Below are 24289 nucleotides of genomic sequence, written 5' to 3'. Positions count from 1 at the left end.
GTTGAAAATGCCCAAAAGTTACTAATAACCTGTAGAAAGGCACCAGAAACCAGCTGGTTCACTCAACAGAAGTTTAATCCAAAGTGCACATGAACACAGTGATTTAAAAGCACAAAGCACCTCAAGCACATAAACGTTGTAAAAACAGTTCCGTTTTCATTTTACAAACTTCATCAGTAGGCATGTACTGCCCCAAACGCCATGTTAAATACATTTTCAAATGGAAATTAACCAACAAGAAGCATTGATCAATTAAACAATTAACAATGAAGGCTCCATTTAAATTAATTAAAATACAGAATGTGTGAGATGAATGTATTAAAACCTACAACATGAATTCAGTCTTAAAACTTTTGTAATGTAAAATGCATTAAGTAGGGTGTATTGTGTGAATTTTCCACATAAAATACTCATGTTATAAAACAATAAATATTTTTTAAAAAAATTTTTTATAAAAAACATAAAACCATGTAAAAAATGGTAAAATAAGGTAGCATGAAATAGCACCATCTAGTGGAAGAAACAAGAATGATTACATAAATAAATAAACTGACTAAATAAATATTTATATAAATGTTGTTTTATAATTAAGTTAATGTAATTGTCGTTATACTGTTGTGGTTTATAATTTAGCAGACCTGAGTTTCAGAACTGGCTTTAAAGATACCATGTCATTTAGCCTTGGATGGTTACTGGCATCCAACACCCATTGCCAGTGTAACTCCCTGTATTCAAGCCGGGTCTCCCAGGGTCCTCCCCTGGGGTCAGTGGGTACAACTTCTATCACAAATAATTTAAGCTCGGCACTTGCACATACTTGTGAGTGTTTGAACAGAGCATTGTTATAAATTTTCCTTCTAGTATCATGCCAATGCTCATATATTCTTTGTTTTAACTTTCTCTCTGTCTTACCCACATAAAAAGAATCACATAATCCACACAGAGCAATATAAACAATGCCTGTGGTACTGTAATTTGCAAACCCTTTAGTCACAATATGTTTGTTTCTACATTTTAAAAACAGGACCTCTCCTTTCCAGATCTTACAACATTGAGGGCAGTTTCCACACTTGTGTGTTCCTTATTTGCTACTCGAACAAGTGCCATAGTTTTGGTTGTATGAACCTCCTTCTAGTATATTTTTGATGTTACGACCTTTTTTATACACATATTTAAGTGGTTTCTCAAATATACAGTTTAAATCTTACAAAGCCTTTCACTCTTGATCCTAAACGGTGAACAGATTTCTACGTGTAGTCGGTGGTGGAGCTAGCTCTAAAAAGAGCTGTTTTAGCCCTGTGGGCAGCTGGAGCTCTATATAGAGCTGTTACAGATCTCTATGAGCTCTGAGAAGAGCTGTTTTGTGTTTAGAATGCCCTTTTGGGCAGATGCGGTAGTTCTAAAAAGAACTGTTTTGTTTGGTTCACTGAAGCTGTGTCTGTGCCTCCGGCTGGTCTTACCGAAGCTGATACAGATTTCTGTGAGCTCTGAGAAGGGCCGATTTGTGTTTTGAATGCCTGTTCAGGTGTTGGTGGTAGCTCTAATAAGACCTTTTTTTTTTATTCTTCAATGTGTCTCTGGTTGCTTTTGCAGATCTCTGTGAGCTCTGAGAAGAGCTGTTTGGTGTACTGTGAGCTCTGAGAAGAGCTGTTTGGTGTAAGGTGCAGATCCACGTGAGCTCTGAAAAGAGCTGTTTTGTGTATGGACACAATGGGCTTTGGGAAGAGCTGCTGCTGTTGTGTCCTTTGGTGTTCCGCGGTGGTGTAGATCTCCATTGTCCTTGTTGAACAGATCTTCGGTTCTTTTGCTATGTGTGAGTCCTAAAAAGGACTATTTGTGCGCTCCCCATGCGCTGGTCAGAATGACCTGAGAGCTGTTGCTGTGCTGCTTTTATGCTCCTGTGGAGGGGGCGTGGTTGAGAGATGTCCAATGAGAAGTGACTAGTTGGGGGTGTGGCCTTAGTAGGCCTACAAGGTGAAGACGGACCTGGTTGGAAGCCTCTCATTCCTCTTATTTAGTTCCTTTTTATTAACCAGCTACTTGTTCATATGTGCCATTCCTAACCTCTAGCAATGCGTTGGAGCCTTTTGCTTTGTCACGATTATACCTATGTTTGAAAAAACTGTACTAAAACTTAAATTTAAATGTAAATGTAACCAAAAAATAAAAAATAATAAAAAATAAAAAATAAAAATAAAAATAAAAAATTAAAATTAAATTTAAAATTAAAATTGAACTGTAAAACTCTGGGGTTACTCACTATAGTTCTAAATTTAGACTTGCCACTACCATCTGTAAAACAATTGACTCCAAAGAAATCTTAGGGTGCAACGATCCAACCAAAAACAGCACAGTGTCCCAAAGATATAGCCACAATCCACACAATATTCTATATTGTAAAAGCAAGTTTTTATTGTAAAAAAGAACTTTTAAACGATTTGGTTAAGCGCTTTCATGTATAACAATACACTTCATCAGAACAAAGTAAAATGATAAGAAAACAGTTTAAATAGTGAAATAACTGCCAAAATTTCATCCTAACTGAATACGATGATGTGAATCACCCTTCCCATTTAAAGTGACAACGTCTAATTGTCCAAACAAACTCGTTGCACTTTGAAACCTTTCATACACAAAAACTACCCTTACATACTATGCTTTGAATGAATAAATTAAAATGTATACTAAAAATATTTAATTACATATATTGTAAGTGTATAATACATCAATAAAAAAATTGTCATTAATCACAACAGTTATATATATAAAATTGATCATGCTGTAATGCCATTACTATACTTATTAATTCTAAAATACTGTACTCAATTAAATTCAAATAGCCATTGATACTGAATATAACCTATATACAAAAAGTAATAATAAAAAAAAATTTAAACAGGGAAAACCAATATATATATATATATATTTTTTATGAGTAGTATGAATACTTAAAATACTGTACATCCTGAGACAGTTGCCAACCTCCTGGTGTAATTGAATTGTGTGAACTGTCCACTTTTTGTATATATTTTCTATGTGTTTTTTTTACAAGTTTTTTACAAGTGGCTTAGTGGGGATCATCTCATTTGGACCTGGAAAACATGCTGCGTTCAACCTAAGTTGCCATTTAATTTCCTTCTCACCCACGCAACTTTTTATGTCGCCACCTCTTGGGTTAACCCTTACAGTTTCCAAAATTGCAAACTTAAACTTCTCACAGGTTTTACTACTAACAATGTGACGAAACAAAGCATTTTTCTCATCTTTTTTCTTTATACAATATAAATGATCGTAAATCCTGTTCTTCAACTGCCTGACGGTTTTCCCGACATAAAAACATGAACATGAACAACACATTGCTAAATAAACCAAGTGTCGAGACTGACAGTTCCCATTGGCAAACCAAATTTTGTTCCTATTAACATTTTTAAGTGTGCAACAGTTTTCCTCAAAAATAAAAATACATTGCGAACAACTTCCACATTTCTTTGTTCCCTTGTTTTTGTTGAACATATTTGAAAATTGCCTACTGGACTTCAGTTCAATAAGCCTTTTTATATTACACCCAGTTTTGTACACAAATGTGGGCCTGTCACAAACATATTCTTTGATACCCTCATCACTGGTGATTATATTCCAATTGGAACTGATTATTTCTTTAACTTTGCCAACATGTTTCCCATATTTCAAAATAAAAGATTTTGAATATCGTCCTTCACTTTTGTTTTTCTCAGTTGTATCACTTGAATTATTCATCTCATTTAAGATGTTACTTGAAGAAGATAAGGTTGACCTTTTCCCTAATAGGGGTGGGTATTTCTTACCCCATTCTTGGACTACATACTGTGTCACATCATTAATCATATGTAGTGGGTATCCTTTTTCCCTAAACATTTTCCCAATAAATTCCATTTCAATTTTCATTTCCCTTTCCACAGATGTCATTCTGGCAGCCCGAATGCACTGCCCCTTCAATATACTATGTTTCTGTGCATATGGGTGTGTACTGCTGAAATCAAGATACCCATTACTAAATGTGTCTTTTCTGTAAATACGGGACTGAAAGGACAACCCATCATTATATATAAATACATCCAAGTAGTTAATACCCACCCTGTTATGTTGATCTACAAATTCTAAATAGGAAGTTATCTGATTTATGTAGTCAATAAAATGTGTAAGTTGTATAGAATCACCCTTCCACAAAATGAATAAATCATCCAAATATCGAACGTAACAGGAAATATGTTCCATCCATTCTGTATTTAAAACAAACTCTTCTTCCCTTTCTAGAAGTACTAAGTTGGCATATATGAGGGCAGAAGCTGCCCCCATTGCCACACCTGAGATTTGTCTGTAGTACTCGCCTTCATAATAGATGAAATTGTTGTCGAGAATGATTTCAATGAATTCTGTTGTGAGCTGAATCTTCTCCCAACTGAATCCACTGTGTTTCCTCAAACAACTGGTGAATCTACGTAACCCATCTTCCTTGGGAATACAAGAAAAAAGATCTTTAATATCGACTGTGACAAAGATCATATCAGAACACCATAGGTCCTTAGTAAAAATGCCCAAGAATTCCCATGAATCCTTTATGATGTGTTTTGTCCCATCCACAATGTGTTTCAGCCAACAGTCAATGACTCTTCCAAAATTGAAAGTCTTGCTGTGGCTGCCCGCAATAATGGGTCTAAAAGGCGGGTTTGCCACATCTTTGTGGACTTTTGGAATACCAAAAATGGTGGCTAGTTCTGGAAAATCAACCTTCAAAAATTTGTATAAATCCTCATCAATTCTGTCATCCAATAGGAATTCTTCCAGGTAAAGATCTATTCTGTGGTGGGCTCTGTTAATTTGATTGAGACTGGAAACCTCATATTGGGTGGAATTGTTTAATATGTCAAATATCTTCGCTGTGTAAGCGTTCTGATCATATAACACAATACCACCCCCCTTGTCTGCTGACATGATCCTGATGTTGTGTTCACACTAGGTGTCCAGAACTTTCCCCAGTCCTCTGTCTTGTGTAACATTTGTAGAGTTGTTTCTCATCTGGTTATACAAAACATATAAATGTTTGTTAACCACGTTCTCAAAGGATGCTAACGTCTTGTGCATAGGTGGTGTGAAGGTACTTCTTTTTTTGAGTTTGTTAATAGTAGAAGGTTGGGAGGAATTATCATGAAAAAATACACCCAGATTTAATTTCCTAAGAAATAGCTTAAATTCAACTAATGTATCTACCAAATCAAAAGATTTACAGGGTATATATTTCATCCCTTTAGTAAATATAGAAAAATTTTCTTTTTTAGCTGGGAATGAGGTGTAATTATATACTTTTATATCTCCATTAATATTCACTATATTGTGAATTACATCTTCCGGGGAATGACTTGTTGTATCCAGAATTGAATCGGTACTTTTTATTCCCTGTAATGATACCATTGTTTCTTTGTACCCTGTTTCATTCCTGGCTCTTGCCATCTGTTGCCCCTCCTTCCCTCTTGAAATAAAAAATCTTCACCATTTAAAACACTGTTACAACCTTCACCATTGAAACCTTGACTATTTACATTATTGTATCCCATACTGTTCCTGTTCCATTTATACACAGTCCCATTCTCATATTGTTTTAAATCCCTAAAGAATTTCTTACATTTCCTTTCAAAACTTTTTTTACCATTACTTTCAGCATATTCAAACTGTTTTACATAAAGCTTTTCCCACTGGGGAAATATTAAATCACTAGTGATGAATTGACTAATCTTATCTGCCTCTTCCATTAACACACTGAGTTTACAATCATTACAAGATAAAACAAATTCCATGAATTGTTTACCAAAACTGTTAAACATGTCTTCACATTTTTTAACATTTTCGACACTCAAATCAATCCCCATGGGTTGTTTGAAAAAATGAAGACCCATGGGAATTATGTTGCATTCAAAACATTTGCGTAAATACATGTTATCTATTTGCAAGTTCTTAATTTTATTAAGCTTGTTCCCAAGATTAAAAATCTTGTCCTTCAGGGTGTAATTAACCCTGTCATTTTTACTGTGTTCGTTTTGGGTTTTACCCCCACAAGAAAAGTCATGTGGTACATTTAAAAACTTATTCCTATTTAGAATTTGTAGAGCAACATAACAGGGTGGGTATTAACTACTTGGATGTATTTATATATAATGATGGGTTGTCCTTTCAGTCCCGTATTTACAGAAAAGACACATTTAGTAATGGGTATCTTGATTTCAGCAGTACACACTCATATGCACAGAAACGTAGTATATTGAAGGGGCAGTGCATTCGGGCTGCCAGAATGACATCTGTGGAAAGGGAAATGAAAATTGAAATGGAATTTATTGGGAAAATGTTTAGGGAAAAAGGATACCCACTACATATGATTAATGATGTGACACAGTATGTAGTCCAAGAATGGGGTAAGAAATATCCACCCCTATTAGGGAAAGGGTCAACCTTATCTTCTTCAAGTAACATCTTAAATGAGATGAATAATTCAAGTGATACAACTGAGAAAAACAAAAGTGAAGGACGATATTCAAAATCTTTTATTTTGAAATATGGGAAACATGTTGGCAAGGTTAAAGAAATAATCAGTTCCAATTGGAATATAATCACCAGTGATGAGGGTATCAAAGAATATGTTTGTGACAGGCCCACATTTGTGTACAAAACTGGGTGTAATATAAAAAGGCTTATTGAACTGAAGTCCAGTAGGCAATTTTCAAATATGTTCAACAAAAACAGGGGAACAAAGAAATGTGGAAGTTGTTCGCAATGTGTTTTTATTTTTGAGGAAAACTGTTGCACACTTAAAAATGTTAATAGGAACAAAATTTGGTTTGCCAATGGGAACTGTCAGTCTCGACACTTGGTTTATTTAGCAATGTGTTGTTCATGTTCATGTTTTTATGTCGGGAAAACCGACAGGCAGTTGAAGAACAGGATTTACGATCATTTATATTGTATAAAGAAAAAAGATGAGAACAATGCTTTGTTTCGTCACATTGTTAGTAGTAAAACCTGTGAGAAGTTTAAGTTTGCAATTTTGGAAACTGTAAGGGTTAACCCAAGAGGTGGCGACATAAAAAGTTGCGTGGGTGAGAAGGAAATTAAATGGCAACTTAGGTTGAACGCAGCATGTTTTCCAGGTCTAAATGAGATGACCCCATTAAGCCACTTGTAAAAAACTTGTAAAAAAAACACATAGAAAATATATACAAAAAGTGGACAGTTCACACAATTCAATTACACCAGGAGGTTGGCAACTGTCTCAGGATGTACAGTATTTTAAGTATTCATACTACTCATAAAATATATATATATATTGGTTTTCCCTGTTTAAAATTTTTTTTATTATTACTTTTTGTATATAGGTTATATTCAGTATCAATGGCTATTTGAATTTAATTGAGTACAGTATTTTAGAATTAATAAGTATAGTAATGGCATTACAGCATGATCAATTTTATATATATAACTGTTGTGATTAATGACAATTTTTTATTGATGTATTATACACTTACAATATATGTAATTAAATATTTTTAGTATACATTTTAATTTATTCATTCAAAGCATAGTATGTAAGGGTAGTTTTTGTGTATGAAAGGTTTCAAAGTGCAACGAGTTTGTTTGGACAATTAGACGTTGTCACTTTAAATGGGAAGGGTGATTCACATCATCGTATTCAATTAGGATGAAATTTTGGCGGTTATTTCACTATTTAAACTGTTTTCTTATCATTTTACTTTGTTCTGATGAAGTGTATTGCTATACATGAAAGCGCTTAACCAAATCGTTTAAAAGTTCTTTTTTACAATAAAAACTTGCTTTTACAATATAGAATATTGTGTGGATCGTGGCTATATCTTTGGGACACTGTGCTGTTTTTGGTTGGATCTGTAAAACAATGGAAGCAAGCTTGGTTCTGAGAAAGATTCTGAGATGTCCGGTGCTTTCGGGGCAGATAGGGAGGTAGCCTGTCTGCCGCTCCTTCATCAGGGAGAGTGTACATTAGGTAGTAATCTGATAACATGGAAAACCTGTTCCATTCATTATTTATTACCCTTTTCACTAAATTAGTTTCACCGCTATAAGTAATGACTAGGGCAGATGGAAATTTTCCCCGGTCACCATCACCATTAAATGTGGCCATATCCAAAGAAGGTAGAGTTTTACCCAAGATGGGAGCAAATCTGTGAGCCCTGGCCTCTATGACTTCTGTGTAAACTTCAGATAACAAATCACCAGGATAACTTCTAGACTTAAACATTTCCATAACGTATTTACACTCGTTCTGAAAATCCTGATCATCAGAGGTCATTCTACTAGCCCTCACCAATTGACTTTTTATTACCCCTCTTTTCTGGTGTGGGGGGTGGGTGCTAGTGTAATGTAAATAGGAATTAGAAAACATCTGTTTCCTATGTATCCTAGATTTTAAAAAATTGCCAAACCTCTGTGTATTGACGTCCAAGTATGGATGTCTACTGCTTGCACGGGTGCAACAGGAACCATGGATGCACGGCAACACAACCCAGGGGTTGAAGGAGAAGTACGCCTGGGTAATACCAATCATATAGGTACTAAAAGACTTTTTAAAGACATTATGGACTTATAAATTGATTTTACTGTAAAGCACAAGTTAATACAAGTAATGACTCTTATGCTACTATGCTTTTTAACTTGGACAATTTATTATATAAATACAAGACTTGGGAGATGGATAATGCCTATTTAAAGCACCATCTACATTTAAATATTGTTCCCAATGGCTTAAGTGTATGTAAGTACCCTAATAATGTGAAAGAAGGGTCACAGTTTCATCAGGATTTGTTAAAGGCTTTTGATAGATGTGATGCTGATATAATGAAAGTCATCATTAGAAACAGTGAGGCTGAGATGGAATGTATTTTTAATCAGCTTGAAACCACCAATAACAAAATTTTGAATGACTTTTTTTTCAGCATAGATACTGAAAAGGAGAAATATTTTAATATGTTGAATAACATTGAATTAAAGTGTAAAAAGATACAAGAGAGGAAAATTAAGAACATATTAAACATATTGTGGCTAAAGGGTTTGCAAATTGCAGTACCACAGGTGTTGTTTATATTGCCCTGTGCAGATTATGTGATTCTTTTTATGTGGGTAAGACAGAGAGAAAGTTAAAACAAAGAATATATGAGCATGGGTATGATATAAGAGAGAAAAATTGTAACAATGCCCTGTTCAAACACTCACAAGTATGTGCAAATGCTGAGTTTAAATTCTTTGTGATATTACAGGGACCCTGGGAGACCTGGCTGGAATACAGGGAGTTACACTGGCAATTGGTATTGGATGCCAGTAACCATCCAGGGTTAAATGACATGGTATCTTTAAAGCCAGTTCTGAAACTCAGATCTGTCAAATTATAAACCACAACAGTATAACGACAATTACAATAAATTAATTATAGAACAACATTTATATAAATATTTATATATTTTATATAGTCAGTTTATTTATGTAATCATTCTTGCTTCTTCCATTAGATGGTGTTATTTCATGCTACCTTATTTTACCATTTTTTAAATGGTTTTATGTTTTTTATAAAACATTTTTTATAAAATATTATAGCAATAACCCATGCCTGGGTGTGGGTAATGCTGGATTTACCCACGGTTGATGTGGTTTGGTCACGAGGGCGAAGCCTGAGTGGCCAAACAAAGCCAGCTGTGGGTAAATCCAGCATTACCCACACCCAGAAGTGGGTTATTGCTATTATACAATGACATTATTTAAGAAAAAAAATAATTACTTTTCTTAAATAATGGCATTATATAATGCCTCCTTGCTGCCCTTCCGCAGCTGTCTTGTATTCTGCGGCAGTTCTGATGTACAGAGCATGCATACGCCTACGCAGTACATCAGAGCTGTGGGCAAAAGCAATGGAGAAAGCAAGATCTCCGTTGCTTTTTACAAACTGTTTCGCTATGTTAAATGGGTTTAACATAGCGAGACAGCTTTAAAATAAGCAACGGAAATCTCTGTTGCTTATTTTAAAGGTGTCTCGCTATGTTAAACCCATTTAACATAGCGAGACAGTTTTGAAAAAAGCAATGGAGAAAGCAAGATCTCTGTTGCTTTTTACAAACTGTTTCACTAAGTTAAATGGGTTTAACATAGCGAGACAGCTTTAAAAAAAGAAACGGAGAATCTCCGTTCCTTTTTTTAAAGCTGTCTCGCTATGTTAAACTTGTTTAACATAGCAAGACAGTGTTGCTGTAAGAGTTATAGTAATGGAAAAAGTCTGGGCGACTGGACCTTTTTCCATTACTATAAGTCGGATTTACAACATGCACGCTGACCAATCAGCGTGCACATTTTTGAATATTAATGGGGGGTCGTTGTATAATTATTGTTTTATAACTTGAGTATTTTATGTGGACAATTCACACAATACACCCTACTTGATGCATTTTACATTACAAAAGTTTTAAGACTGATTTCATGTTACAGGTTTTATTTTATTCATCTCATACATTCTGGGCCAAATTCAGGAAGCCTCCGTGTAAGAGCTATAACTCTTACACGGAGGCTGCAGTGAAACTGTGTGATGTCAGCATGTCATGCATATGCATGAGGTGCATGAGGCATGCTGAATCACACTAGTAACTCTTACACGGTCCGTGTAAGAGAGTAGAAGCGTGTCTGTAGGCTAAGCCCTGCAAGCGGACACGCCCCCGGAAGACTAGAATGGCTGAAAGTAAACAGCCACGAGAGAGGCCATGGAAATGTGAATAAACACACTACACAACACATGCCCCGATAGACCATCACTGTATAAAGTGAAGAGATGTTATAAAATTAAATTAAAACCTATTTTTTGTTTTTTAAACCCCGGAAATGTTTGCTACTGTGTGCGCTCGTGTGCGCGGGTGTGCTACTAGCGCAATCACAGTTAGCAGTCAGTGGAAAAGGATATAAGAACTAAATATGCAAAGTAAGCCAAGAAGTAATAGCTTAGCGGTAGAGTTGCCGGCCTAAGAGTAGGCAGGCAGGGTTCGAGCCCCCACAACAACTTTTTTTTTTTTTTTGTAAATAAGCACGAAAAAGCCCCCTGACAGTATTGTACAAATGTAAATGTATTCCCTTTTGTAAAATGGAATGAAATGGAGCATATATTCTGAAGTAACACAATAATAAAAATAGTCAGAAATGTACTGATAGCTAAGCTGCTGTGAGACGGAATGGCCGTAGCTGAGTAGTGTTTAAAAAGCTGCAAACTGTATGCTCGTTGCTAAGCACCGGTTTAATAGGCTGAAACCGTTTGCAACTAGCTGTGCTTAGCTGAACATGTGTGTCACTAGCCAATTAAGGTTTATCCCAGCGCACACCATTTGCGTGCCGCTCCCACAAGCTAACTGCCAGTGCGCATGCGTTACCTCCGCTCAAACGAGCGCAGACCTGGTTTTAAATGCTTAAAAGTGCTTTTGGCAAGTTTGATTGACAGGTCCTCAACTCATTTCTGTCAGGAAAATCAAAAGTCAGTTGCCAGAGTTGAACCCAGGATACCATGCACTAGAGTCAAGGTACTTCACCACTAAGCCATGACAGCAATACCATGAAATGCAGAAATAGCATATATATGGGATAAAATCCAGAATGGAGCATGAGAAAGCATTTTCAGTGAAGTAGATACAATTCCAAAATGGCCAATCAGAGAAATGTGCGGGAAAAGCGGCATATATAAGCCCCATAGGCGGGAATACACAGCAGAAATGATTGTAGAACAGACCTGCAGTTAGAATGAGTGGAGTAGGTGAGGGACGTTGCTTTCGAGCACAGCGTTGGGGCGTTGAGGAGTCCAGATACATGGTCTGGCTCCTTGTCCATCATCACGAGGCCCAACTCATGCAGGGCCAGGTCTCATGGGGAGCGTATAGGGCAGAGGCATGGGACCAGTTGGCTCATGATCTGACCAGTGCTACTGGCATTCCACGCACTGGTGAGCAGGTCCGTCACCACCATGCGGACCTGAAGCGACGCAAGGAAGACCAGTTGTCCGAATGGATCCAGGAGGCCCGGGATATGCCCAACGCCCACTACTGAGTAAGTTACATTTTGGTTGTGTATGTAAGGATTTCAAGTGGCCGATACCATGGAGATGTGTAGTCCAATATTACTTCTTTCATTTTACAGCTGCAGGTGTCCGCTCTGTGAATCGCGAGATGTATGGCCGTAGGCTGGTGCGGCTGCGCCACCATGCAGGTTAGTAACCCCACCCATTACTTGTAAATAAATATTGTACTGTAGCATGTATCAGAACACTGCAGTGTATTGATTAAAAGTAATATAATGTGCAAGCAGGAATTGTAAGTCTGCAGGTATGGCTGCAACAAGTTCATCAGTATGCAAGTGTAACTGGAAATATAATTGATAGAATTAAACAGTGCTGTAATACAGATATCCCACCATGAATTAAATACAGTGTAACCTGCAGTAGTCCCAAGAGTACAGCTTTAGAATCTGAGGTAGTCATATGTGAGATATATCCCCTGTTGAAATGCTGAATCATGACAGAAGTGAGGCTGTTGGAAAGTGTTTGAATCACCACCAGTCTAACATGTGAACAAAGCCTAGAAGTACCAACCTGAACTGTGAAGTTGCAGGATGTGTGAGAGTGATAGAAAGGGTCATGTATGAATAAATAAAGTAGTAATAACCCCTGAATATAGTAGCCCCAGTGTGTTTCTACAGAACTAAATGCATGTGGGAAGTACAACTTAATATCCCAAACTGATTTCAGTGTGTCAGAATCTGGAATGTCTAGGCCAAATGCTGTATATGGTGATCACAGTAAACAATTTGCAGATAGAATGAATGATTATCTGACAGACTAAACAGCCATAGTTGTCCCCTGTCCTGTCATCAAAGTGTAGCAGGATGATGTATCTGATAAAATTCAAAATAAGTAGGATAGTGATGTATTTGTAACAGGTGTAGCTTGACAGTCAAATAAATTTTATTTTGAAACATCAGCCTCAACTTAATTGTGTACCTTATACAAATGTAAATCAATGTGTAACATATGAATGTGTCATCACTTTCTATCTCCGCCCAACCCTATAATTCCATATAACAACACCCACTAAATAATGGTATGTGAACATTTCATTAATCATGGACATTTGTCCGTTTCAAAAATATATGCATGTCTGTTCGTGCATGTGCCCTGTTCATACCTGCAAATCTGATGGCCTGTTGCCATTAATCAACCCTGCATGTTGTTTGACTGTGTATTTCTGTTCAAATAATGCATGTGATATTGATATGCCCTTGTTCAATGGTGTTAATATCTGGGTGTTTGTTTGATGGGAATACCAATGCATGCTGTTACAACTAATCTGAATGGAATAAAATGCCACTAACCCAAACTAACATAACTCACAAACCTAGAACGCTTGGGAAGGCGGGTCCCAGCGGACCCACCTCTCCCACCTCAGCTGGCGCCTGCACCTGGCACTAGTGCCCAGGCCGGACCCCCCTCCGGTGGCCCTGTGCCACCTTCGGGTGGAAGCGCTGCAGGGGATGGGGCCGGTCCCCCCTCTGCAAGTGTGGCCAGAGGGGTTCGTCCACTCACCCTCCGCGGTGTCCGGTCTGTGGTGCGATGGGAGATCCAAGACACTGTACTTGGGCCCCTATGCCAGCTTGAGGCTCGTGTGGCACAGCTAACGGCCCTGGCCGTTGCCCCGCCTACACAGCCCCCAGCACAGCCCCGTCCTGGGCTGTGAAGGAACAGTGGCAACTGCCTATGGGTGGGGATATCAGTTCCACTGTTGCCATCTGTGGGCTCATGCATCTTGGAAATCCCAACCTCCGTCCCCGTCAATTGTGTAACCCCCCCACGTGTGTCATACACCGCCCCTGTATGCGTCTTGTCTGTCTTGTCTGTTAACCTACCCAACCTACCTCCCAGCTATACCGACTTCCTTCACCTGACATACCACTCTCACCTGAAAAAAAAAAAAAAAAGGCACTCTGTACCCACAAAAAAATTACGCCCCATACATAGCTGTCCATGTCGCACACATGTCTGCTTGACATTGAAACAGTTAATTACAATTGGCTCTACAACAAATATTAATGTTGTCCTGACACCTCTCTCAGGGGTGAAAGGTTTCCAATGTCTCACCAAAATACATGGAAATGCACAGCTGTTGCTGCCAAAGACATGGGCATCTATGGGCCTTACCTACATCCCTCCTGCAAATCCACGCTTGTTTCCCTACTGTCTTACCCTCTTTGTGACCCCTTTTTCACCACTTTCCTGTCACCCACTTTTCTTTTCTTTAAAAGAAATTAGCGGGTGTGCGCTTGTGTTAGCGGAGCTCACCGCCAGTCTTGCGTGAGCTCAGCATAAGCGAGCGCAGACCTGGTTTAAAGTGCTTAAAAGTGCCTTTATGGCACTTTGATTGACAGGTCCTGTACTCAGTTTGAAAGTTTGCTAAGAAAAATAAATTCCCACTGTCAGTCTCGAGCCCAGGACCTTGGTAACATTAGTCTGTATGACCTACCACTAAGCCATGCCTGCTTTACAAGAACACAGTGCTAAAATAAATATAACATGTAATAGTAGGAATCAGTATAAAGGCAATATAGGAGATGTACTATCCAAAGCATGTCAGGTAGAGTTTTAATGGCCAAATTACTGGATTCCCATACTAGTTCAGTGTGAACAGAAACAGCCCTGCTACCTGTTAGCTTGTACATAATAACGTAAGGTAATGTACATATGTGAAGGTATGTATATCTACACATACATATATATAAATATATATTAATACATATGAAATATAATCGTAGGTCTCAGTATCCATACACACTCACTACAGGAAACAGTGAACATAATTGCAGCAACCTGAATCTGCAACACAGCCTGACCCCTGTGTGACCTACTTACCCTTCTAACTGCTTAAAGGTGGCCTCAGCACTTTGATTGACAGGTCCTGTACTCAGTTTGAAAGTTTGCAAAGTAAAAAAATTCCCACTGTCAGTCTCAAACCCAGGACCTTGGTAACATTAGTCTGTATGACCTACCACTAAGCCATGCCTGCTTCACAAGAACACAGAGCTAAAATAAATATAACATGTAATAGTAGGAATCAGTATAAAGGCAATATAGGAGATGTACTATCCAAAGCATGTCAGGTAGAGTTTTAATGGCCAAATTACTGGATTCCCATACTAGTTCAGTGTGAACAGAAACAGCCCTGCTACCTGTTAGGTTGTACATAGTAACATAAGGTAATGTACATATATGAAGGTATGTATATCTACACATACATATATATAAATATATATTAATACATATGAAATATAGTTGTAGGTCTCAGTAGCCATACACACTCACTACAGGAAACAGTGAAGATATATGCAGCAACCAGAATCTGCAACACAGCCTGGCTCCTGTGAGACCTACTAAGCCCTTTAACTGCTTAAAGGTGCCTCCAGCACTTTGATTGATAGGCCCTATACTCAACTCAAAAGCAGAATATGAGCATACTAGTAGGCCCTACCACAAGACCATTGTAACACTAGTCTGTATGACCTACCACTAAGCCATGACTCTCATACAGGAATATAGTGCTAAATAAGTGGAACATGTAATAGTAGGAATGAAGATAAAGGCAAATATAGTATGTCTACTACCCAAAGCATGTCATGCAGACTTTTATAGTCCCAATTACTGGATTCCCATACTAGTGTAGTGTTAACAGAAACAGCCCTGCTAATTGTTAGCTTGTACCCAATAATGTCAGCTAATGTACATATATGAAAGTATGTATATGTACACAGATATATATATATATATTTATATAGCAATACATATGACATATAGTTGTAGGTGTCAGTATGCATACACACTCACTACAGGGAACAGGCAAGATAAATGCAGCAACCTGAATCTACAACACAGCATGAAGCATGGTAGATGTACTAACCTTCACACTAACAAAACACTGTCAACAGCATACCAGCATGGTCCACGCCCTACAATCTGAAAGGGCAACGCCTATCTCACATACCCTTTTATAGCAGTGTCCTGAAATCACAGTGAGACATGCAATCAGTACACACCCAGCTGCATGCAATTAGCAAATGCTGCCTTACAATTGGTGCAGAGGCCATCACATGGACCTATGCAGATACCTACAAAAGCATTGAGTTCCCACACTACACTCACGCAATACATTCATTGCACAAACACTACAGATAAAGAGAGAGAGAGAGACAGAGAAAACAACCAAACAACCAAACAACCAAACAAATATTAGGACTGCCAGCAGCAAAATCAGCAGCAAGCAGCAAGGAGCAAGCAGCAAGCAGCACCAATGGCACAGCAACAGCTGCCACAAACACAGGTAATGCAAAGTAGCAGGTTAATCCTGTGTATACTGTGACACCTCCAAATGTATCATAGTTCACTATCTATAGGTATGTCCATGAGATAGGTTGTATGTACATAGTCATGAAATATAAACATATGTAATATTGTTGTACATGTGGGCCATAACTAACACTTCCATAGCTTAGAACACAAGGCCAGTTGTGCATATGATGCAGTAGTTCCCAGGGTCAGTAGAGGTTCCTCCTCATTGGTGTGGGACCACTGTGTATGTATGGCACTGTTCAGGTACATATCCTGTAGTATGGCCAGGGATTAATATCAGTCTGTCATGTGGTGCTATGTCCTCCAGGGGTGAATGTAGCACACATCCAGGGATACCATTTCGTAACAGTGATGATATGTGTTCTGCAATGATGAGGGTGGCTCTCACCTGGACATGTGAGAGGATAGGGAGGTTACAGTCATCTGGGATAACTAATAACACGTGTGTAGGACAATGGGGGGGTACCTGCACCTAAACTGTCTGCAACAATGTTGCCAATATCTGTGCATTTGGTGAATGTAAAGCATCTTAACACTGCAGACAACAGATGCCTTCCCGTCATGTGAATCTGCCCTGTGCTGCAGTAGCCTCCTACTATTGTTATACAATATGCCTGTATCTGTAGTCCACTGGACAGGATTAATAAGTGGTGTGCAGTTGTTCTGGGTTAGATAACTGTGTGCACAGTACATGCAGTATGTGGGATGTCTGTGGTAAGCATATGCAAAGGTGCTGGCGGTGTGTGTTGTGGCTTCCACTGGCCCAGTGGGCTGCATGGATAGCATCACTGTCATAACTACTGAATAACTGTGTAATAACATGCATACATAGCAAGGTAGTGTACTGTGCTTGTGGTGTTGTTCGGATATGTATATCCAGGCTGAGTAATGTGTGTCCACATCACAGGGTTGGATGGCAGCACACATCCAGTATGTATGGATGAACACCCAGAATGTGTCAGACATGTCACCTGTGCAGACGTATCTGGCCATTACCTGTGCATCCCCCACAACACACACATGCAACATATGGCAGAAGTACTATAGCAGTACACACATGTTCATAGGTTCATACTAGGCTATCTGCCCGAGGGCATTTACAAGCCTAGCCCATCGTTTTGGGGCTTACGCCACCCCTTTAGTATGGGGAACCATACCCATTATTTTGCTGTGCCTCTGTCGAGCAGTGACACTGAGGTAATCCCTGGGGTATATCTGCGATCTCCCATCCATTGGTCAAGATTTCTCTTGAACAAGGCCAGCGAGGTGCTCTGCCTCACATATACCGTGATTTTGTTCCACAGCATAGGAGTCTTTGGGTGATGAATCTATCCCTCCAGCACGTCCTATTAATAGCCGTGTCGAGGTTTAAGTCTCCTGCCCTTGTGGCTCTGATGGATCTAGATTTTTGTAGGTGAAGCTTATTCATCAAATCTGGGTTTGACATGGCCTTGTATGTTGGGCAAAGGTCACCTCTGAGCAAGCGGTGGCGACTGAATAGAACATACATGCAAAGTAGCAGGTTAATCCTCTGTGTATACTGTGACACCTTCTAACTGCTTAAAGGTGGCCTCAGCACTATTGATTGACAGGTCCTGTACTCAGTTTGAAAGTTTGCAAAGTAAAAAAAATTCCCATAGCTTAGAACATTGGCGTACAAAGGTATATGATGCAGTAGTTCCTAGGTCAGTAGAGGTTCTCCCCATTGGTGTGGACCACTGGCTGTCAGTCTCAAACCCAGGACCTTGGTAACATTAGTCTGCCATGTGGTGCTATGACCTACCACTAAGCCATGCCTGCTTCACAAGAACACAGAGCTAAAATAAATATAACACATGTAATAGTAGGAATCAGTATAAAGGCAATATAGGAGATGTACTATCCAAAGCATGTCAGGTAGAGTTTTAATGGCCAAATTCCGAACTGGATTCCCATACTAGTTCAGTGTGAACAGAAACAGCCCTGCAGTACCTGTTAGGTTGTACATATGCCTGTAACATAAGGTAATGTACATATATGAAGGTATGTATATCTACACATACATATATATAAATATATATTAATACATATGAAATATAATTGTAGGTCTCAGTAGCCATACACACTCACTACAGGAAACAGTGAAGATATATGCAGCAACCAGAATCTGCAACACAGCCTGGCTCCTGTGAGACCTACTAAGCCCTTTAACTGCTTAAAGGTGCCTCCAGCACTTTGATTGATAGGCCCTATACTCAACTCAAAAGCAGAATATGAGCATACTAGTAGGCCCTACCACAAGACCATTGTAACACTAGTCTGTATGACCTACCACTAAGCCATGACTCTCATACAGGAATATAGTGCTAAATAAGTGGAACATGTAATAGTAGGAATGAAGATAAAGGCAAATATAGTATGTCTACTACCCAAAGCATGTCATGCAGACTTTTATAGTCCCAATTACTGGATTCCCATACTAGTGTAGTGTTAACAGAAACAGCCCTGCTAATTGTTAGCTTGTACCCAATAATGTCAGCTAATGTACATATATGAAAGTATGTATATGTACACAGATATATATATATATATTTATATAGCAATACATATGACATATAGTTGTAGGTGTCAGTATGCATACACACTCACTACAGGCAAGATAAATGCAGCAACCTGAATCTACAACACAGCATGAAGCATGGTAGATGTACTAACCTTCACACTCACAAAACACTGTCAACAGCATACCAGCATGGTCCACGCCCTACAATCTGAAAGGGCAACGCCTATCTCACATACCCTTTTATAGCAGTGTCCTGAAATCACAGTGAGACATGCAATCAGTACACACCCAGCTGCATGCAATTAGCAAATGCTGCCTTACAATTGGTGCAGAGGCCATCACATGGACCTATGCAGATACCTACAAAAGCATTGAGTTCCCACACTACACTCACGCAATACATTCATTGCACAAACACTACAGATAAAGAGAGAGAGAGAGAGAGAAAACAACCAAACAACCAAACAACCAAACAAATATTAGGACTGCCAGCAGCAAAATCAGCAGCAAGCAGCAAGGAGCAAGCAGCAAGCAGCACCAATGGCACAGCAACAGCTGCCACAAACACAGGTAATGCAAAGTAGCAGGTTAATCCTGTGTATACTGTGACACCCTCAAATGTATCATAGTTCACTATCTATAGGTATGTCCATGAGATAGGTTGTATGTACATAGTCATGAAATATAAACATATGTAATATTGTTGTACATGTGGGCCATAACTAACACTTCCATAGCTTAGAACACAAGGCCAGTTGTGCATATGATGCAGTAGTTCCCAGGGTCAGTAGAGGTTCCTCCTCATTGGTGTGGGACCACTGTGTATGTATGGCACTGTTCAGGTACATATCCTGTAGTATGGCCAGGGATTAATATCAGTCTGTCATGTGGTGCTATGTCCTCCAGGGGTGAATGTAGCACACATCCAGGGATACCATTTCGTAACAGTGATGATATGTGTTCTGCAATGATGAGGGTGGCTCTCACCTGGACATGTGAGAGGATAGGGAGGTTACAGTCATCTGGGATAACTAATAACACGTGTGTAGGACAATGGGGGTACCTGCACCTAAACTGTCTGCAACAATGTTGCCAATATCTGTCCATTTCGTGACCGTGCAGCATCTTAACACTGCAGACAACAGATGCCTTCCGTCATGTGAATCTGCCCTGTGCTGCAGTAGCCTCCTACTATTGTTATACAATATGCCTGTATCTGTAGTCCACTGGACAGGATTAATAAGTGGTGTGCAGTTGTTCTGGGTTAGATAACTGTGTGCACAGTACATGCAGTATGTGGGATGTCTGTGGTAGCATATGCAAAGGTGCTGGCGGTGTGTGTTGTGGCTTCCACTGGCCCAGTGGGCTGCATGGATAGCATCACTGTCATAACTACTGAATAACTGTGTAATAACATGCATACATAGCAAGGTAGTGTACTGTGCTTGTGGTGTTGTTCGGATATGTATATCCAGGCTGAGTAATGTGTGTCCACATCACAGGGTTGGATGGCAGCACACATCCAGTATGTATGGATGAACACCCAGAATGTGTCAGACATGTCACCTGTGCAGACGTATCTGGCCATTACCTGTGCATCCCCCACAACACACACACATGCAACATATGGCAGAAGTACTATAGCAGTACACACATGTTCATAGGTTCATACTAGGCTATCTGCCCGAGGGCATTTACAAGCCTAGCCCATCGTTTTGGGGCTTACGCCACCCCTTTAGTATGGGGAACCATACCCATTATTTTGCTGTGCCTCTGTCGAGCAGTGACACTGAGGTAATCCCTGGGGTATATCTGCGATCTCCCATCCATTGGTGAAGATTTCTCTTGAACAAGGCCAGCGAGGTGCTCTGCCTCACATATACCGTGATTTTGTTCCACAGCATAGGGAGTCTTTGGGTGATGAATCTATCCCTCCAGCACGTCCTATTAATAGCCGTGTCGAGGTTTAAGTCTCCTGCCCTTGTGGCTCTGATGGATCTAGATTTTTTGAGGTGAAGCATATTCATCAAATCTGGGTTTGACATGGCCTTGTATGTTAGGCAAAGGTCACCTCTGAGCAAGCGGTGACTGAATAGAACATACATGGACATGCTGGAGGGGCATATTCCTAACCGAGAGGCTCCCTTCACTCTGTAATGAGCTCGAACAGTTGAGAATGAACAGTTCATAGGTTCATACTAGGCTATTTGCCCTAGGGCATTGGTAAGCCTAGTAGAATGTGTTTGTCTTTTGCCACCCAATCACAAGTTATGCTGCTATGCCCTTGTCCGACTTTAGTATACTGTGCCTCTGTCTAACAGCGACATAGAAGTGATACCTGGGGTACAACTATGATCTCCATCCACTCATCCAGATTCCTATGGAAGAGTGTCAATGAGGGACTCTGCCTAACCAGTAGTGTGAGCTCATTGCAGAGTGAAGGGAGCCTCTCGGTTAGGAATATGCCCCTCCAGCATGTCCATGTATGTCAGTGCTGAGGTCCAGCTCTCCTGAGCATGTGGCTGTATGGGACTCTGATTGCCTGAGGTGCATCATGTTCATTACTGCTAGGTAGGACATGGCTGTATATGGCACGCACAGATTGCCTCTGAACAGGCAGTATGCCACTGAGTCCAGCTGGATTCACTTTACCTGGGCAGCATATGACATCTGTGTGAGCCATTGCATCCCCTTGATGATGTACTGTTGTCCTGTACCAGTTGCTGTAGGTGTCTGGTTAGGTACATCCCAAAAGGTGCATTGTACGCAATTATAGGCCTGATGATGGATGAGTACAGAGGCACAATGACCTCCCCTGCCATACATGTGAATCAGTCATGATTAGCTGGGCTATATAACATGTCTGTCAATCCACGCTGGCCATGTGGTAGACAAATGACAGAGCTCTACCATGTTTCTTCCCGAGGTCCCCAACTACATCTTCTGTACTCAATGGCCTAACACCTATGTTGTACTGTGCCACCAATGTGGAGGCGTGGGAATCTGCATTGAATACTGATACTCCCCCTCCCTTGTTCAAGTGTTGGGGCCGACAAGAATGGTAACAGCTATAACGTGGTAGTGCTGGTGTGCTCCTGTGAAACCTGAAACAGGTTCATGTTACTGCACAGATATCGATGTCCAGAATGCTAGGTAGGGTTTTGAGTGCGTGCATCCTTGGGTCTAGACGTCCAGTGTTGAGTAGTATCACTCTTACTTCCTCATCCTTTGTGATACAAATGGATGTGGGTGTGCCTTATGAGCCTTGCCTAATACAGGCACTATGGGTGTAGCAGGAGGCTCCGCCAAATGTCAATAGGACTGTGGTGACAGGTGCAAGCTGTCCCTAGCAAAGCATACCACCCCAAGATGGCAGGCATTGGCACACCTGTGAATGACACCAGTATGTCAGTCAATTGTTGAAGGGATCATCGTGCCTTGATATTGTGGCATCGTTCTAGGTGAGGGTAGGATGCTACTCAAGGTCAGGGTCAAACTGTCTCGGCTACATGCTCAGAGAGCTCTGTAATGTCTCATGTCATGTAGTCCAGGGAGGAATGTGTCAGGCCATTCACAGCAGCATGGACATTGACTGAGTCATACCTGTACCTGCCTTGGGGTTACCTGAGTGTTTGTGTTATGTGGCAGGTCATAGTGCCTGACAGGCTGCACACCATGACCCTCACCTCATTAAGCCTGGTGAACGTGATGTGAGTGTGCCTGATGATAGAGGCACCTAGTACAGGTGTATGAGGTGTGTTGTTAACTGTTAATGGCTGTGAGTGTTCAGCACATTGGCTTTGTGTGATATGTGTTGCACATGTTCGTTTATGTGGTAGTGGTTGCCTGGATGTCTGCTTAGGAGGTCTCTGCTGCATAGGCAGAGCTGTGGTCTGAGCCTACAAGTATGATCATGTGTGATCATGTGTTAGGTCCGCTGTTGTGGTAGGTCTACGTGAGACTGGAAGTGTAGTGAGTGATCCCCTTTGCCACGTGACTGGTTATGGCGGTATTGAGTAGACAGAGCCTAGCCTCCAGTCTGGTATGGTTGCATCACTCACATGAGTTTGAATTTGTTGTTAGGAGGAGGGGTTGTCTGTGTACATGCATCTGTTCTAACATTGTCTCTGGAGTACCACACTCACCAGCTGGACTGGGGAGGGAACTGACAACTGACCTCTGGACATGCTAGAATACTATTGTGAACTCTGTAATCACTAATGATTGAAAACAAGGTCCAGTGGGGAGTGAGGGTGTACTGACATTACCTACAACTGCTGACTGATATAAAAGTGTCAGTGAGCAAATGCCAGGTAACCTAAGTGCAATGTGTCACAATGAAGTAAATGCAACAATGACAAGCAGTCACTTGCTGTCACGTGTAACATGGAAGTACGTACAGTAAGCAATGCAGATAACAGTAGTGAGTCACAGATGTGTTGAGAAGATGTGTACTATGTGGAAGTAGCATACCAGTGAAATAACAAGCTAACAGATAACAAGCATATAAACAAAGGTAGATCCAGGAGGCCTGGATGTAGTGTTTGCTACAACAAACAAGGTGTAGCAATGTCAGTAAGATACAGCTCAGATATGCAGGCACTATAAACCTGAAACCAGATGTCCCCAGCTATGAATGGCAGAGTACAGCCTATTGTCACACATGAGTGCAGACCACAAACCTCGTTAATGTTAAATAACTGGCCTGAAGGCCAACTGCCCATACCAGAAGTAATACACTTGTACACTGGGCCCACAATCAGCAGTTCCCAACTTCAATGGATGAAAGATATGTGTCCTGCCACCACAGTGCTTGCCACCAACCTCCCTAATGTAAAACAACTGGGCTGAAGGCCAAGTACTTAGTACAAATGACATAGAATGATAGCTACACTGTAATCAGGTTTTAACCAATCAGTAATAAGTAGAAGTTAACACTCCCTGTATAGAATGTGTACCATGTATTGTTGAGATACTATGCTGATAACCTGTTTGTGTACCTTTCCAGATAGACATGGCACCAAAAGGAATCCTGCCTACTCTGCTGCAGAGGATGACGTGATCCACCAGAGCCTGGTGCGTGACTATGCCATCCTGTTCTCACGCACCACCCAGAATCAGCAGGAGAGGTCTGCACTGTGGCAAAACCTTGTTAGCAGGATAAATGATGTTGGCATACATGATAGGACATATGAGCAGGTGAGACATCACTGCAGTGATTTGATAAGAAATGTCCGCCAGCGTGCTGCAGATATCCGCAGGCAACAGGTTGCCACAGGTGG

This window comes from Protopterus annectens, chromosome 4.part1 (assembly GCF_019279795.1).
Source record: "Protopterus annectens isolate FY-2018-M chromosome 4.part1, PAN1.0, whole genome shotgun sequence".
Classification (NCBI taxonomy): domain Eukaryota; kingdom Metazoa; phylum Chordata; order Ceratodontiformes; family Protopteridae; genus Protopterus; species Protopterus annectens.
Note: the sequence above shows the minus strand (reverse complement) of the source record.